At 47.3% G+C, this 16,697-nt stretch overlaps 1 long non-coding RNA gene across 1 annotated transcript; it reads left to right on the plus strand.

Annotated features, from left to right (window-relative positions):
• Positions 1–6,464: 6,464 nt before the first annotated feature.
• Positions 6,465–6,866, plus strand: LOC131137548 (uncharacterized). The gene is made up of 3 exons (XR_009131936.1): positions 6,465–6,556; positions 6,629–6,697; positions 6,771–6,866. It is a non-coding gene; the product is annotated as an uncharacterized LOC131137548 (long non-coding RNA).
• The last annotated feature ends 9,831 nt before the right edge of the window (positions 6,867–16,697 follow it).

Consider the following 16,697-nt stretch of genomic DNA (forward strand, 5'->3'; position numbering starts at 1 on the left):
TTGTAGATCCCTTTTTGTTTAGTTACAATTGTATAGGTTTTGCTCTTGTTCAGATTATTTCTATAGGTTTACCTTTTGTTTTAGGGTTATTTTGACTTAGTTATATTTTCTAGTCTAGTTGTTTTATTTGATTTTGGGAATTGGGTGGATTTTCATTGATTAGTTCTTCTTTTGTTTATCATGTTGTTTTGCTTGTTTAATTTGTGTTTAGTGGCTCTACTTTTAGTTTAGTTAGTACAATTTTGTTACTTTTTGTTTAATTGCTTTATTTTGTTTTTGACCCCACTAATTGTTTTATTCCCTTTTCAGTTGCTGAGGATCGGTGGTGGTGCTGGTGGTCCTGGTGGCGGTATCCCCTCCTTCCGTGTGCGGTGCTCCTCTGGGATTGGTTTTCTTTGCACAACCCTGTGTGAGTGTGTCACGTGTGACTGGGTGCTTTTTGAGTTGTTTTGGGTGGATCCCTCCCCCCTTCACTAGCCCATTGTCCACCTGGTAAGCCTCAGCACCTGATTAGGTTTCCCTCTTCCCCTTGTGTGTGGTATTTTAAACGGATGTCAACTTGTTAATAAAATGTATTAATTTTTTTATAATGTGAACCATGTCTCCAGCCTCATGAGTATAATGAACCTGTGTATGCCTTAAGAGGGAGTAGAAAAAAAAGAAATTGACTCTCTGGGTGAAATTCCCAGGGTGGCGTTGTCTGGTCCTCGAAAATCTCTGGTGTAAGCCAGTATTCCTTCACTCCCTACCACTGCCACAAACTTGGCGTTGTCGGCAGGATCTACTCAATTGAAAGGCGGAGACGTGTGTTCCTTTTGTTTTTGTTTTTTTACTTTTGATTGTCTTGTGTATTGATTTTGTTTGTTTTTGGTCTTGACAGATTGGAGAGCTTGGAGACAAAGCAGCGGTAATTCTCAGACGATCCTTGTGACAGTCCTGGTGAGACTCTGTTTCAGCAGGTTCGGTTTTTTTTTGTAGTACTGTTGCGCCATACTACCTGTAGTATACTGATTTCGCTGTAGTTATGGAGGAAGAGATTCAGGAACTCAGAAATGTAATTGCACAGTTAAAAGCTGACAATGAGCGGTTGCGACAGGAACAGGCTGGGCCTAGTGCTCCTTCTAGTTCTGCGCCAACTACTGTCCCCTCCACGTCTGTCTCTGTATCAGAGAGACTCATTTTTGTGCCTAGAGATAGGAAGTGTCCAGTCTTTAGGGGAAGGGTAGGTATAGGTTTGAGCGAGTGGAAAGAGGAGGTGCAGGCGTGTATGAGAGCTCGGCATCTATCCCGGTCTGACCAGGCCCTCTTCTTGTTTGATCACTTAGAGGGTGAGGCTAGAGATGAGATCAAGTATCGCTCTAGCGTGGAGAGAGAGGATCCCGATCGCATACTTGCCATTTTACAGGAGCTGTACGGGTGGTCAGATTCTTACGTTGCACTGCAGGAGGCTTTCTTCTCTAGGAAGCAGACAGAGGGGGAGACTCTTCAAGAGTTTTCCCTCGCTTTGTTGGGTCTCATGGAAAGGGTGAAGCAGCGTGCCCCGGCCGGTATGTTGAACTCTGAAGTCCTCCTGAGGGACCAGTTTGTTGAGCAGGTGTTCAACAGTTCCCTGCGTCGTGAGCTGAAACAGTTGGTGCGTAGACAGCCTAATTCCACTTTGCTTGATGTTAGGGCAGAGGCGATCCAGTGGGAGCGCGAAGGGTTACCTGGTGGCGCAAGAGGCCGTAGTCACTCCATCCCCCTAACGTTTGGTGTCCAGTATGGGGTTCATGGTGGTCCTCAGGTGTCTGTCCCCTCGTCTTCCGTATCAGAGATGAGTGAGATGAAAGAAATGCTAAAACGTCAGCAAGAGCAGCTCAATCAGCTCACTGAGAGCCTTGCTCGGCTGCAGAATCCCCAGCAGTACAACCGCCCACCGCGTACCGGCCCCATAGTGTGCTTGCGCTGTAATCAGCCTGGTCATATTGCCCGACATTGTGATGGAGCACGTGTTTCTTCCCGCTCACAGGTCCCCTCCCGACCCCCTCCTACCCCTGGTAGGCAGTCACACAACGCTCCGGTGTCGGAAAACTAGTGCCCACTGAACTGCGGAGCCACAGTTTGGGTGGGGCCGCCACTGGCTCACAGGAGGTTTCAGGTAGCTTTGAGTCTTCTAAGCTGATTTCATCTTGTCCCCATCTAGATGTGGACATGGGTGGAGTTAAGGTTCCCTGTTTGGTAGACACGGGTTCCATGGTCACCACGATTTCTGAGGGCTTTTTCCGCCAGTATTTCGAGCCTTGGGGTCAGGAGCGCCTGCGGTCGTGTCACTGGTTGGAGCTCAAGGCTGCTAATGGTTTGGCTATCCCCTATCTGGGCTACCTAGAGCTTGAGGTGGAGCTTTGTGGTAAGCTGATGCCCCACTGTGGAGTGTTGGTGGTAAGGGACCCCCCTGATGGTGCGCCTGCCCGGGTGCCTGGTGTTTTAGGGATGAATGTGATGCGCAAGTGTTACCACGAGCTTTTTGTGCAACATGGCGCTACTTTGTTTTCGCAGCCTTGTGTTTTGGAGGCCCCCAGGCCTGTTATGCAGGCCCTACAGCAGTGCCGCGTTGACAGCACTCGGACACCTCGTGACGTTCCAGGACAAGTAAAGATCAGAGGTAAGAGAACTTGGCGAATCCCTGGCGGAGCCATGAAAGTTGTGACTGCCACATGTTCAGCGCAGTATGCTGGTTCCACTGTTCTCTTTGAGCCCTCTGATTCTGGTTTGCCTGCTGGGTTGCTTGCGTCCCCTGCCTTGGTCCGAGTAGTCAGAGGTACAGCCTACATACCTGTTGTTAATGTGGGCACCATCGAGGTGTTGTTGCATCCCCGTACAGCTGTTGGCACGCTGGACTTTGTGAATGTGGTCAGTCTGCCTGCAGGGGTCACCGAGGTACCCTCAGGTGTGGCCACTCTGTCCTCCCAGACAGCTGTTCCCAGTGTGCAACAGCAGCTGGGAGACATGGACCTGTCCCCATTGTCTGCTGAGGAGCAAGGTAGGGTGAGGGCTGTGCTTCAGCAGTACAGCCCTGTATTTTCAGCCCACGAGGGAGACCTTGGGTGTACCAACCTCATCTCCCACGACATTCCTCTGGTTGACCATGTCCCGGTCCGGCAGCGCTACAGGCGTATTCCACCTTCTGAGTACGAGGTCGTAAAGGAGCACATTAACCAGCTTCTGTCATCCCAGGTCATTCGGGAGAGCAGTAGCCCCTATGCGTCTCCTATCGTATTAGTGAGGAAGAAAGATGGTTCAATTCGCATGTGTGTTGACTACAGGCAGCTCAATAGTAAAACCCATAAGGATGCCTTCCCTCTACCACGCATAGAGGAATCCCTGGATGCTCTGTGCGGTGCTCGCTGGTTCTCGACCCTGGATTTGGCCAGTGGTTACAACCAAGTTCCAGTTACTGAGGCAGATCGGGCCAAGGATGCCTTTTGCACACCCTTCGGCCTGTTTGAGTGGAACAGAATGCCCTTTGGGCTCTGTAACGCCCCCAGTACCTTTCAGAGGTTAATGCAGCGTATCTTTGGTGATCAGCCGTGTCAGTCATTATTATTGTATCTGGATGATATCGTTGTGTTCTCCTCCACTATAGAACAACACCTGGAGAGGCTAAAGTTGGTCCTAGGTCGATTACAGCAGGAGGGCCTTAAGGCAAAGCTCAGTAAGTGCTCCTTCTTCCAGAGAGAAGTGAGTTACTTAGGCCATGTGATTTCTGGTGAGGGTGTCTCCACCGATCCAAGCAAAATTGAAGTGGTCGCCAACTGGCAAATTCCTACCACTGTTTCGGAGTTACGCTCTTTCCTCGGGTTCGCCAGTTATTACAGGCGGTTTGTGGAGGGTTTCGCCAAGCTGGCAGCCCCTCTGCACAAAGTTGTAGCTGAGTGTAGCAACACTAGGGCTGGTAGGAGGTCTGACCGTGGTGTTATCGGGTGTTGGACTGACCAGTGCCAACAGAGCTTTGAGGCATTGAAAGCTAGGCTTACCACTGCACCTGTGTTGGCTTATGCTGATTTCTCCCTTCCTTTTGTCCTCGAGGTGGATGCAAGCCATGGCGGCTTGGGCGCGGTGCTCTCTCAGGAGCAGGCAGGTAAGGTAAGACCGATAGCCTACGCTAGTCGAGGTCTGAGGCCCACAGAACGGAACATGGCTAACTACAGTTCCATGAAATTGGAGTTCTTGGCCCTTAAGTGGGCCATGACGGAAAAGTTCAGGGAGTACTTATTGGGTAATAAGTGTGTGGTTTATACTGACAACAACCCTCTTAGTCATTTGTCTTCGGCTAAACTGGCTGCTACTGAGCAGAGGTGGGCAGCTCAGCTGGCCTCTTTTGACTTTGAGCTCAAGTATCGTTCTGGCAGAAGCAACAGGAATGCAGACGCGCTCTCCCGTCAGCACCTGCCTGCCCCTCAAGACGTGGAAACGATGCTTCCCGGCACCGCCATGCCTCAGCCCTTGGAACAAGCCCTGAGATTGAGAAAGATGGAGGTAACTCAAGCTTCTGTCGCTGTCATGCCACAGCGTTCTGCCCCGGAACTTCATGCCCTTCAACAGGCTGATCCTGTCATCCAGGAACTGCTAGAATTCTGGCAAAGGAAGCAGCGTCCCACTCGGGAGGAGCGGGCACAGCTGTCTCGGTCTGCACTGGCCTTGCTTCGTCAGTGGGACAGACTGGTCGAAAAGGATGGGGTGCTGTATCGCCAGGTGTTCCGCCCCGATGGTGCTGAAGCTATGCTTCAGTTGTTGCTGCCGAGTGCGCTGTGTAAAGAGGTCCTGACCAAAGTCCATCAGGAGCACGGGCACCAGGGAGTGGAGCGAACGTTGGCGCTCCTACGGTCCCGATGCTACTGGCCCAGCATGTCTGCAGACGTGATCCGATGGTGTCAGACATGTGAGAGATGTCAGGTTGCCAAGGATGTACACCCCAAAGCTAGCGGTTTTATGGGACATTTGTTGGCGTCACGCCCCAATGAAATCCTTGCCATTGATTACACCACCCTGGAGCCTGCCCAGAATGGTGTAGAGAACATCTTGGTGATGACAGATGTGTTTAGTAAGTACACCGTAGCTATTCCAACCCATGATCAGCGTGCTGCCACGGTGGCCAAGGTTCTGGTGTTCGAGTGGTTCTACAAGTTTGGTGTTCCTTCTCGGTTGCATTCTGACCAGGGTCGTAATTTTGAAAGCTCCCTCATCCAGCAGTTGTGTAACTTGTACGGCATTGTGAAATCTCGTACCACTCCCTACCATCCGCAGGGAAATGGTCAGTGTGAGCGGTTCAACCGTACACTCCACAATCTGTTGCGTACACTGCCAGTCTCCAGGAAGAGGGATTGGAATGCCTGTTTGCCCCAGGTCCTCTACTGTTACAACACTACTCCCCATCAGGCCACGGGTGAGTCGCCCTTTTTCCTGATGTTCGGCCAAGACCCTCGACTGCCGATAGATTTCCTGTTGGGTCGAGTTGAGAGTCCTGTTGGTGGCTCGGTTCACGAGTGGGTTCAGGAGCACCAAGCTCGACTGCAGGTGGCATTTGAAGGTGCAAAGGAGCGCTTGCAACAGGCCGCTGATCGCAGACGACGAGCCCATGACCAGCATGTGAGACATCTACCGTTAGGTGAGGGTCAGTTGGTGTTTTTGCGGGACTTTAGCGCTAGGGGCCCTCATAAGACCCGTGATAGGTGGAGTTCGGTAAAGTATCAAGTGTTGAGGGCACCAGGCCAAGGGGGTTCCGTGTACACAATCGGGCCAGTAGACGACCTCACCAAGGTAAGACAGGTACATCGTACTATGTTGAAGGCCGTGGTTGGAGTAGACTCCTCCGGTAGTGCCTCTTCCCATAACTCTCCCCTTGTTGCAGAGCCACCTGTTGAAGATGAGTGCTCATTTGAGTATGATTTGCTTGTTTTGGGACACCAGACTCCTGAGGTACCCGCTGCCATGCCCACCACCAGGTTAGTGACAATGACTTGTCCCACACCCCAGATTTTAGTGCCACCGCCCAACTCAGACCCCCCTGGGCGTCGTCCCTCGAGTGCTTCACCAGAGGAAGCCTCAACATCTTTGGCTGTTCCCTTAGTTGGTCAGGCCGGTTCGGATCACATGGCTCCTCGTCGGACCCTTCGGTCAACTGCTGGCCACCACACTAATGTGTATCACCTCCCACGGCCAGTTAGAAACCCACCAGTTGCCAACCCTTCTGTTTCGAATGGAGTGTCTGCTTTGTTTAGACCTTGGAGCTAGTTTGTAGTGTCTCCCTCATTTTTGTTCATCGTCGGGGCGACGATGCAAGAAGGGGGGATAGAATGTAGCAGCATAGGAGTATGTTCATATCCCCCTATGCAGTGTGTCCCGTTAAACAGAGTTCACTGCCGGCCAATCATTGGGTAGGTGGAGAGTATTTAAGCAGCGCTCCTCTCACTGCTTCTCTCTCTGCACTTCCGTCTGTGTACTTCCGGGGTCAAGTGTTTGACTGAGACAGTGACCGGTGTGCTGTTGGGGCATACGTGTCTTTCGGCGTCCTATTGTGGTGAGTGTTATCGCTCCCTCTCTCTCCGTTGCTGTGCATGCTTGTAGTCCGCTAATGCGAGTGTGGTCATAGGTGAGACGCCCGTAGCCGCCTGGGTTTACTCCCTCGCTCCTCTCATGTGCCTGTGTATCTGCTTAAAAGGTATGTAGAGTACTAATATAGGTCGTAACCGCATCATCGTCGGCCTTATAATTAATTTTAACATCTGCGATAGGTGTAATCTGCCTGAATGCCAGCCGTCTGAGAACTCCGCTGTTTTGTCTCCACTGTTTTGTCTCCACTGCTTTGTCTCCGCTGTTCTGTCCCTGTGGTTGCTTCGTCTGCGCATCCGCTGCTTGCCTTGGCTGGCTGCTTTCCCGCCGCTGTGCTGCGGCTTTCCGCTGACCTGTTCCGCTGCTGCTCGGTCTTGTGGCTTCGCCTGGCTTGGAGCTTGGCGCTGGTGGCCTCTGTCTGCGCTCTGGACTGCTCTGCCTGCTGTGGTCGGCCCGCGTGCTGGGCTGTGACTGACTTGCCAGGCCGCTCGGCCTCTCCTGACGGACACTACGTGCAATTTCTATTATTATAGAATTCCGCTTTTATGTGTGTGTTTTAATGGTGGGGTTGTAGATCCCTTTTTGTTTAGTTACAATTGTATAGGTTTTGCTCTTGTTCAGATTATTTCTATAGGTTTACCTTTTGTTTTAGGGTTATTTTGACTTAGTTATATTTTCTAGTCTAGTTGTTTTATTTGATTTTGGGAATTGGGTGGATTTTCATTGATTAGTTCTTCTTTTGTTTATCATGTTGTTTTGCTTGTTTAATTTGTGTTTAGTGGCTCTACTTTTAATTTAGTTAGTACAATTTTGTTACTTTTTGTTTAATTGCTTTATTTTGTTTTTGACCCCACTAATTGTTTTATTCCCTTTTCAGTTGCTGAGGATCGGTGGTGGTGCTGGTGGTCCTGGTGGCGGTATCCCCTCCTTCCGTGTGCGGTGCTCCTCTGGGATTGGTTTTCTTTGCACAACCCTGTGTGAGTGTGTCACGTGTGACTGGGTGCTTTTTGAGTTGTTTTGGGTGGATCCCTCCCCCCTTCACTAGCCCATTGTCCACCTGGTAAGCCTCAGCACCTGATTAGGTTTCCCTCTTCCCCTTGTGTGTGGTATTTTAAACGGATGTCAACTTGTTAATAAAATGTATTAATTTTTTTATAATGTGAACCATGTCTCCAGCCTCATGAGTATAATGAACCTGTGTATGCCTTAAGAGGGAATAGAAAAAAAAAGAAATTGACTCTCTGGGTGAAATTCCCAGGGTGGCGTTGTCTGGTCCTCGAAAATCTCTGGTGTAAGCCAGTATTCCTTCACTCCCTACCACTGCCACAGTTGCTTGAAAAACATTATCACAGCGAGAGAAACACATTTTCTCATTTTAGCTGTAACTCCACAGCAGTGCTTCTCAGCCACACGAAACTGTTGCAGATAGAACGGGATGAGAAGCTGCGTCAGGCACACTTGGAATGAGCCTCCTGGCACCTTCCGCTGGTTTACAATGACGCGCCGTATCATCCTTTGCTCACAATGTATTTGAGAGCGAATAAAGTGCTTTTTTTGAACGGTTGTGTGAGCCAAGCAATAAAGCACATCACACTAAATGTGTTCCATAAGTGCCAAAACGCTTTTCTCTGAGCGAGTGGAGTGCTTTTTTGGACGTGGCACACATGTGCCATATATGGAGAAAATTTTTACCACAAAGCCTATAGGTTGCTTGAAATACATTATCACAGCGAGAGAAACACATTTTCTCATTTTAGCTGTAACTCCACAGCAGTGCTTCTCAGCCACACGAAACTGTTGCAGATAGAACGGGTTGAGAAGCTGCGTCAGGCACACTTGGAATGAGCCTCCTGGCACCTTCCGCTGGTTTACAATGACGCGCCGTATCATCCTTTGCTCACAATGCATTTGAGAGCGAATAAAGGGCTTTTTTTGAACAACGGTTGTGTGAGCCAAGCAATAAAGCACATCACACTAAATGTGTTCCATAAGTGCCAAAACGCTTTTCTCTGAGCGAGTGGAGTGCTTTTTTGGACGTGGCACACATGTGCCATATATGGAGAAAATTTTTACCACAAAGCCTATAGGTTGCTTGAAATACATTATCACAGCGAGAGAAACACATTTTCTCATTTTAGCTGTAACTCCACAGCAGTGCTTCTCAGCCACACGAAACTGTTGCAGATAGAACGGGATGAGAAGCTGCGTCAGGCACACTTGGAATGAGCCTCCTGGCACCTTCCGCTGGTTTACAATGACGCGCCGTATCATCCTTTGCTCACAATGCATTTGAGAGCGAATAAAGTGCTTTTTTGGAACAACGGTTGTGTGAGCCAAGCAATAAAGCACATCACACTAAATGTGTTCCATAAGTGCCAAAACGCTTTTCTCTGAGCGAGTGGAGTGCTTTTTTGGACGTGGCACACATGTGCCATATATGGAGAAAATTTTTACCACAAAGCCTATAGGTTGCTTGAAAAACATTATCACAGCGAGAGAAACACATTTTCTCATTTTAGCTGTAACTCCACAGCAGTGCTTCTCAGCCACACGAAACTGTTGCAGATAGAACGGGATGAGAAGCTGCGTCAGGCACACTTGGAATGAGCCTCCTGGCACCTTCCGCTGGTTTACAATGACGCGCCGTATCATCCTTTGCTCACAATGTATTTGAGAGCGAATAAAGTGCTTTTTTGAACAACGGTTGTGTGAGCCAAGCAATAAAGCACATCACACTAATTGTGTTCTATAAGTGCCAAAACGCTTTTCTCTGAGCGAGTGGAGTGCTTTTTTGGACGTGGCACACATGTGCCATATATGGAGAAAATTTTTACCACAAAGCCTATAGGATGCTTGAAGTACATTATCACAGCGAGAGAAACACATTTTCTCATTTTAGCTGTAACTCCACAGCAGTGCTTCTCAGCCACACGAAACTGTTGCAGATAGAACGGGATGAGAAGCTGCGTCAGGCACACTTGGAATGAGCCTCCTGGCACCTTCCGCTGGTTTACAATGACGCGCCGTATCATCCTTTGCTCACAATGCATTTGAGAGCGAATAAAGTGCTTTTTTTGAACAACGGTTGTGTGAGCCAAGCAATAAAGCACATCACACTAAATGTGTTCCATAAGTGCCAAAACGCTTTTCTCTGAGCGAGTGGAGTGCTTTTTTGGACGTGGCACACATGTGCCATATATGGAGAAAATTTTTACCACAAAGCCTATAGGTTGCTTGAAATACATTATCACAGCGAGAGAAACACATTTTCTCATTTTAGCTGTAACTCCACAGCAGTGCTTCTCAGCCACACGAAACTGTTGCAGATAGAACGGGATGAGAAGCTGCGTCAGGCACACTTGGAATGAGCCTCCTGGCACCTTCCGCTGGTTTACAATGACGCGCCGTATCATCCTTTGCTCACAATGTATTTGAGAGCGAATAAAATGCTTTTTTGAACAACGGTTGTGTGAGCCAAGCAATAAAGCACATCACACTAATTGTGTTCTATAAGTGCCAAAACGCTTTTCTCTGAGCGAGTGGAGTGCTTTTTTGGACGTGGCACACATGTGCCATATATGGAGAAAATTTTTACCACAAAGCCTATAGGATGCTTGAAGTACATTATCACAGCGAGAGAAACACATTTTCTCATTTTAGCTGTAACTCCACAGCAGTGCTTCTCAGCCACACGAAACTGTTGCAGATAGAACGGGATGAGAAGCTGCGTCAGGCACACTTGGAATGAGCCTCCTGGCACCTTCCGCTGGTTTACAATGACGCGCCGTATCATCCTTTGCTCACAATGCATTTGAGAGCGAATAAAGTGCTTTTTTTGAACAACGGTTGTGTGAGCCAAGCAATAAAGCACATCACACTAAATGTGTTCCATAAGTGCCAAAACGCTTTTCTCTGAGCGAGTGGAGTGCTTTTTTGGACGTGGCACACATGTGCCATATATGGAGAAAATTTTTACCACAAAGCCTATAGGTTGCTTGAAATACATTATCACAGCGAGAGAAACACATTTTCTCATTTTAGCTGTAACTCCACATCAGTGTTTCTCAGCCACACGAAACTGTTGCAGATAGAACGGGATGAGAAGCTGCGTCAGGCACACTTGGAATGAGCCTCCTGGCACCTTCCGCTGGTTTACAATGACGCGCCGTATCATCCTTTGCTCACAATGCATTTGAGAGCGAATAAAGTGCTTTTTTGGAACAACGGTTGTGTGAGCCAAGCAATAAAGCACATCACACTAAATGTGTTCCATAAGTGCCAAAACGCTTTTCTCTGAGCGAGTGGAGTGCTTTTTTGGACGTGGCACACATGTGCCATATATGGAGAAAATTTTTACCACAAAGCCTATAGGTTGCTTGAAAAACATTATCACAGCGAGAGAAACACATTTTCTCATTTTAGCTGTAACTCCACAGCAGTGCTTCTCAGCCACACGAAACTGTTGCAGATAGAACGGGATGAGAAGCTGCGTCAGGCACACTTGGAATGAGCCTCCTGGCACCTTCCGCTGGTTTACAATGACGCGCCGTATCATCCTTTGCTCACAATGTATTTGAGAGCGAATAAAGTGCTTTTTTTGAACAACGGTTGTGTGAGCCAAGCAATAAAGCACATCACACTAAATGTGTTCCATAAGTGCCAAAACGCTTTTCTCTGAGCGAGTGGAGTGCTTTTTTGGACGTGGCACACATGTGCCATATATGGAGAAAATTTTTACCACAAAGCCTATAGGTTGCTTGAAATACATTATCACAGCGAGAGAAACACATTTTCTCATTTTAGCTGTAACTCCACAGCAGTGCTTCTCAGCCACACGAAACTGTTGCAGATAGAACGGGATGAGAAGCTGCGTCAGGCACACTTGGAATGAGCCTCCTGGCACCTTCCGCTGGTTTACAATGACGCGCCGTATCATCCTTTGCTCACAATGCATTTGAGAGCGAATAAAGGGCTTTTTTTGAACAACGGTTGTGTGAGCCAAGCAATAAAGCACATCACACTAAATGTGTTCCATAAGTGCCAAAACGCTTTTCTCTGAGCGAGTGGAGTGCTTTTTTGGACGTGGCACACATGTGCCATATATGGAGAAAATTTTTACCACAAAGCCTATAGGTTGCTTGAAATACATTATCACAGCGAGAGAAACACATTTTCTCATTTTAGCTGTAACTCCACAGCAGTGCTTCTCAGCCACACGAAACTGTTGCAGATAGAACGGGATGAGAAGCTGCGTCAGGCACACTTGGAATGAGCCTCCTGGCACCTTCCGCTGGTTTGCAATGACGCGCCGTATCATCCTTTGCTCACAATGCATTTGAGAGCGAATAAAGTGCTTTTTTTGAACAACGGTTGTGTGAGCCAAGCAATGAAGCACATCACACTAAATGTGTTCCATAAGTGCCAAAACGCTTTTCTCTGAGCGAGTGGAGTGCTTTTTTGGACGTGGCACACATGTGCCATATATGGAGAAAATTTTTACCACAAAGCCTATAGGATGCTTGAAGTACATTATCACAGCGAGAGAAACACATTTTCTCATTTTAGCTGTAACTCCACAGCAGTGCTTCTCAGCCACACGAAACTGTTGCAGATAGAACGGGATGAGAAGCTGCGTCAGGCACACTTGGAATGAGCCTCCTGGCACCTTCCGCTGGTTTACAATGACGCGCCGTATCATCCTTTGCTCACAATGCATTTGAGAGCGAATAAAGTGCTTTTTTTGAACAACGGTTGTGTGAGCCAAGCAATAAAGCACATCACACTAAATGTGTTCCATAAGTGCCAAAACGCTTTTCTCTGAGCGAGTGGAGTGCTTTTTTGGACGTGGCACACATGTGCCATATATGGAGAAAATTTTTACCACAAAGCCTATAGGTTGCTTGAAATACATTATCACAGCGAGAGAAACACATTTTCTCATTTTAGCTGTAACTCCACAGCAGTGCTTCTCAGCCACACGAAACTGTTGCAGATAGAACGGGATGAGAAGCTGCGTCAGGCACACTTGGAATGAGCCTCCTGGCACCTTCCGCTGGTTTACAATGACGCGCCGTATCATCCTTTGCTCACAATGTATTTGAGAGCGAATAAAATGCTTTTTTGAACAACGGTTGTGTGAGCCAAGCAATAAAGCACATCACACTAATTGTGTTCTATAAGTGCCAAAACGCTTTTCTCTGAGCGAGTGGAGTGCTTTTTTGGACGTGGCACACATGTGCCATATATGGAGAAAATTTTTACCACAAAGCCTATAGGATGCTTGAAGTACATTATCACAGCGAGAGAAACACATTTTCTCATTTTAGCTGTAACTCCACAGCAGTGCTTCTCAGCCACACGAAACTGTTGCAGATAGAACGGGATGAGAAGCTGCGTCAGGCACACTTGGAATGAGCCTCCTGGCACCTTCCGCTGGTTTACAATGACGCGCCGTATCATCCTTTGCTCACAATGCATTTGAGAGCGAATAAAGTGCTTTTTTTGAACAACGGTTGTGTGAGCCAAGCAATAAAGCACATCACACTAAATGTGTTCCATAAGTGCCAAAACGCTTTTCTCTGAGCGAGTGGAGTGCTTTTTTGGACGTGGCACACATGTGCCATATATGGAGAAAATTTTTACCACAAAGCCTATAGGTTGCTTGAAATACATTATCACAGCGAGAGAAACACATTTTATCATTTTAGCTGTTACTCCACATCAGTGTTTCTCAGCCACACGAAACTGTTGCAGATAGAACGGGATGAGAAGCTGCGTCAGGCACACTTGGAATGAGCCTCCTGGCACCTTCCGCTGGTTTACAATGACGCGCCGTATCATCCTTTGCTCACAATGCATTTGAGAGCGAATAAAGTGCTTTTTTGGAACAACGGTTGTGTGAGCCAAGCAATAAAGCACATCACACTAAATGTGTTCCATAAGTGCCAAAACGCTTTTCTCTGAGCGAGTGGAGTGCTTTTTTGGACGTGGCACACATGTGCCATATATGGAGAAAATTTTTACCACAAAGCCTATAGGTTGCTTGAAAAACATTATCACAGCGAGAGAAACACATTTTCTCATTTTAGCTGTAACTCCACAGCAGTGCTTCTCAGCCACACGAAACTGTTGCAGATAGAACGGGATGAGAAGCTGCGTCAGGCACACTTGGAATGAGCCTCCTGGCACCTTCCGCTGGTTTACAATGACGCGCCGTATCATCCTTTGCTCACAATGTATTTGAGAGCGAATAAAGTGCTTTTTTTGAACAACGGTTGTGTGAGCCAAGCAATAAAGCACATCACACTAAATGTGTTCCATAAGTGCCAAAACGCTTTTCTCTGAGCGAGTGGAGTGCTTTTTTGGACGTGGCACACATGTGCCATATATGGAGAAAATTTTTACCACAAAGCCTATAGGTTGCTTGAAATACATTATCACAGCGAGAGAAACACATTTTCTCATTTTAGCTGTAACTCCACAGCAGTGCTTCTCAGCCACACGAAACTGTTGCAGATAGAACGGGATGAGAAGCTGCGTCAGGCACACTTGGAATGAGCCTCCTGGCACCTTCCGCTGGTTTACAATGACGCGCCGTATCATCCTTTGCTCACAATGCATTTGAGAGCGAATAAAGGGCTTTTTTTGAACAACGGTTGTGTGAGCCAAGCAATAAAGCACATCACACTAAATGTGTTCCATAAGTGCCAAAACGCTTTTCTCTGAGCGAGTGGAGTGCTTTTTTGGACGTGGCACACATGTGCCATATATGGAGAAAATTTTTACCACAAAGCCTATAGGTTGCTTGAAATACATTATCACAGCGAGAGAAACACATTTTCTCATTTTAGCTGTAACTCCACAGCAGTGCTTCTCAGCCACACGAAACTGTTGCAGATAGAACGGGATGAGAAGCTGCGTCAGGCACACTTGGAATGAGCCTCCTGGCACCTTCCGCTGGTTTGCAATGACGCGCCGTATCATCCTTTGCTCACAATGCATTTGAGAGCGAATAAAGTGCTTTTTTTGAACAACGGTTGTGTGAGCCAAGCAATGAAGCACATCACACTAAATGTGTTCCATAAGTGCCAAAACGCTTTTCTCTGAGCGAGTGGAGTGCTTTTTTGGACGTGGCACACATGTGCCATATATGGAGAAAATTTTTACCACAAAGCCTATAGGTTGCTTGAAATACATTATCACAGCGAGAGAAACACATTTTCTCATTTTAGCTGTAACTCCACAGCAGTGCTTCTCAGCCACACGAAACTGTTGCAGATAGAACGGGATGAGAAGCTGCGTCAGGCACACTTGGAATGAGCCTCCTGGCACCTTCCGCTGGTTTACAATGACGCGCCGTATCATCCTTTGCTCACAATGTATTTGAGAGCGAATAAAGTGCTTTTTTTGAACAACGGTTGTGTGAGCCAAGCAATAAAGCACATCACACTAAATGTGTTCCATAAGTGCCAAAACGCTTTTCTCTGAGCGAGTGGAGTGCTTTTTTGGACGTGGCACACATGTGCCATATATGGAGAAAATTTTTACCACAAAGCCTATAGGTTGCTTGAAATACATTATCACAGTGAGAGAAACACATTTTCTCATTTTAGCTGTAACTCCACAGCAGTGCTTCTCAGCCACACGAAACTGTTGCAGATAGAACGGGATGAGAAGCTGCGTCAGGCACACTTGGAATGAGCCTCCTGGCACCTTCCGCTGGTTTACAATGACGCGCCGTATCATCCTTTGCTCACAATGCATTTGAGAGCGAATAAAGTGCTTTTTTTGAACAACGGTTGTGTGAGCCAAGCAATAAAGCACATCACACTAAATGTGTTCCATAAGTGCCAAAACGCTTTTCTCTGAGCGAGTGGAGTGCTTTTTTGGACGTGGCACACATGTGCCATATATGGAGAAAATTTTTACCACAAAGCCTATAGGTTGCTTGAAAAACATTATCACAGCGAGAGAAACACATTTTCTCATTTTAGCTGTAACTCCACAGCAGTGCTTCTCAGCCACACGAAACTGTTGCAGATAGAACGGGATGAGAAGCTGCGTCAGGCACACTTGGAATGAGCCTCGTGGCACCTTCCGCTGGTTTACAATGACGCGCCGTATCATCCTTTGCTCACAATGCATTTGAGAGCGAATAAAGTGCTTTTTTTGAACAACGGTTGTGTGAGCCAAGCAATAAAGCACATCACACTAAATGTGTTCCACAAGTGCCAAAACGCTTTTCTCTGAGCGAGTGGAGTGCTTTTTTGGACGTGGCACACATGTGCCATATATGGAGAAAATTTTTACCACAAAGCCTATAGGTTGCTTGAAAAACATTATCACAGCGAGAGAAACACATTTTCTCATTTTAGCTGTAACTCCACAGCAGTGCTTCTCAGCCACACGAAACTGTTGCAGATAGAACGGGATGAGAAGCTGCGTCAGGCACACTTGGAATGAGCCTCCTGGCACCTTCCGCTGGTTTACAATGACGCGCCGTATCATCCTTTGCTCACAATGCATTTGAGAGCGAATAAAGTGCTGTTTTTGAACAACGGTTGTGTGAGCCAAGCAATAAAGCACATCACACTAAATGTGTTCCATAAGTGCCAAAACGCTTTTCTCTGAGCGAGTGGAGTGCTTTTTTGGACGTGGCACACATGTGCCATATATGGAGAAAATTTTTACCACAAAGCCTGTAGGTTGCTTGAAATACATTATCACAGCGAGAGAAACACATTTTCTCATTTTAGCTGTAACTCCACAGCAGTGCTTCTCAGCCACACGAAACTGTTGCAGATAGAACGGGATGAGAAGCTGCGTCAGGCACACTTGGAATGAGCCTCCTGGCACCTTCCGCTGGTTTACAATGACGCGCCGTATCATCCTTTGCTCACAATGTATTTGAGAGCGAATAAAGTGCTTTTTTTGAACAACGGTTGTGTGAGCCAAGCAATAAAGCACATCACACTAAATGTGTTCCATAAGTGCCAAAACGCTTTTCTCTGAGCGAGTGGAGTGCTTTTTTGGACGTGGCACACATGTGCCATATATGGAGAAAATTTTTACCACAAAGCCTATAGGTTGCTTGAAATACATTATCACAG

Source organism: Doryrhamphus excisus, chromosome 10 (assembly GCF_030265055.1).
Source record: "Doryrhamphus excisus isolate RoL2022-K1 chromosome 10, RoL_Dexc_1.0, whole genome shotgun sequence".
NCBI classification, from domain to species: domain Eukaryota; kingdom Metazoa; phylum Chordata; class Actinopteri; order Syngnathiformes; family Syngnathidae; genus Doryrhamphus; species Doryrhamphus excisus.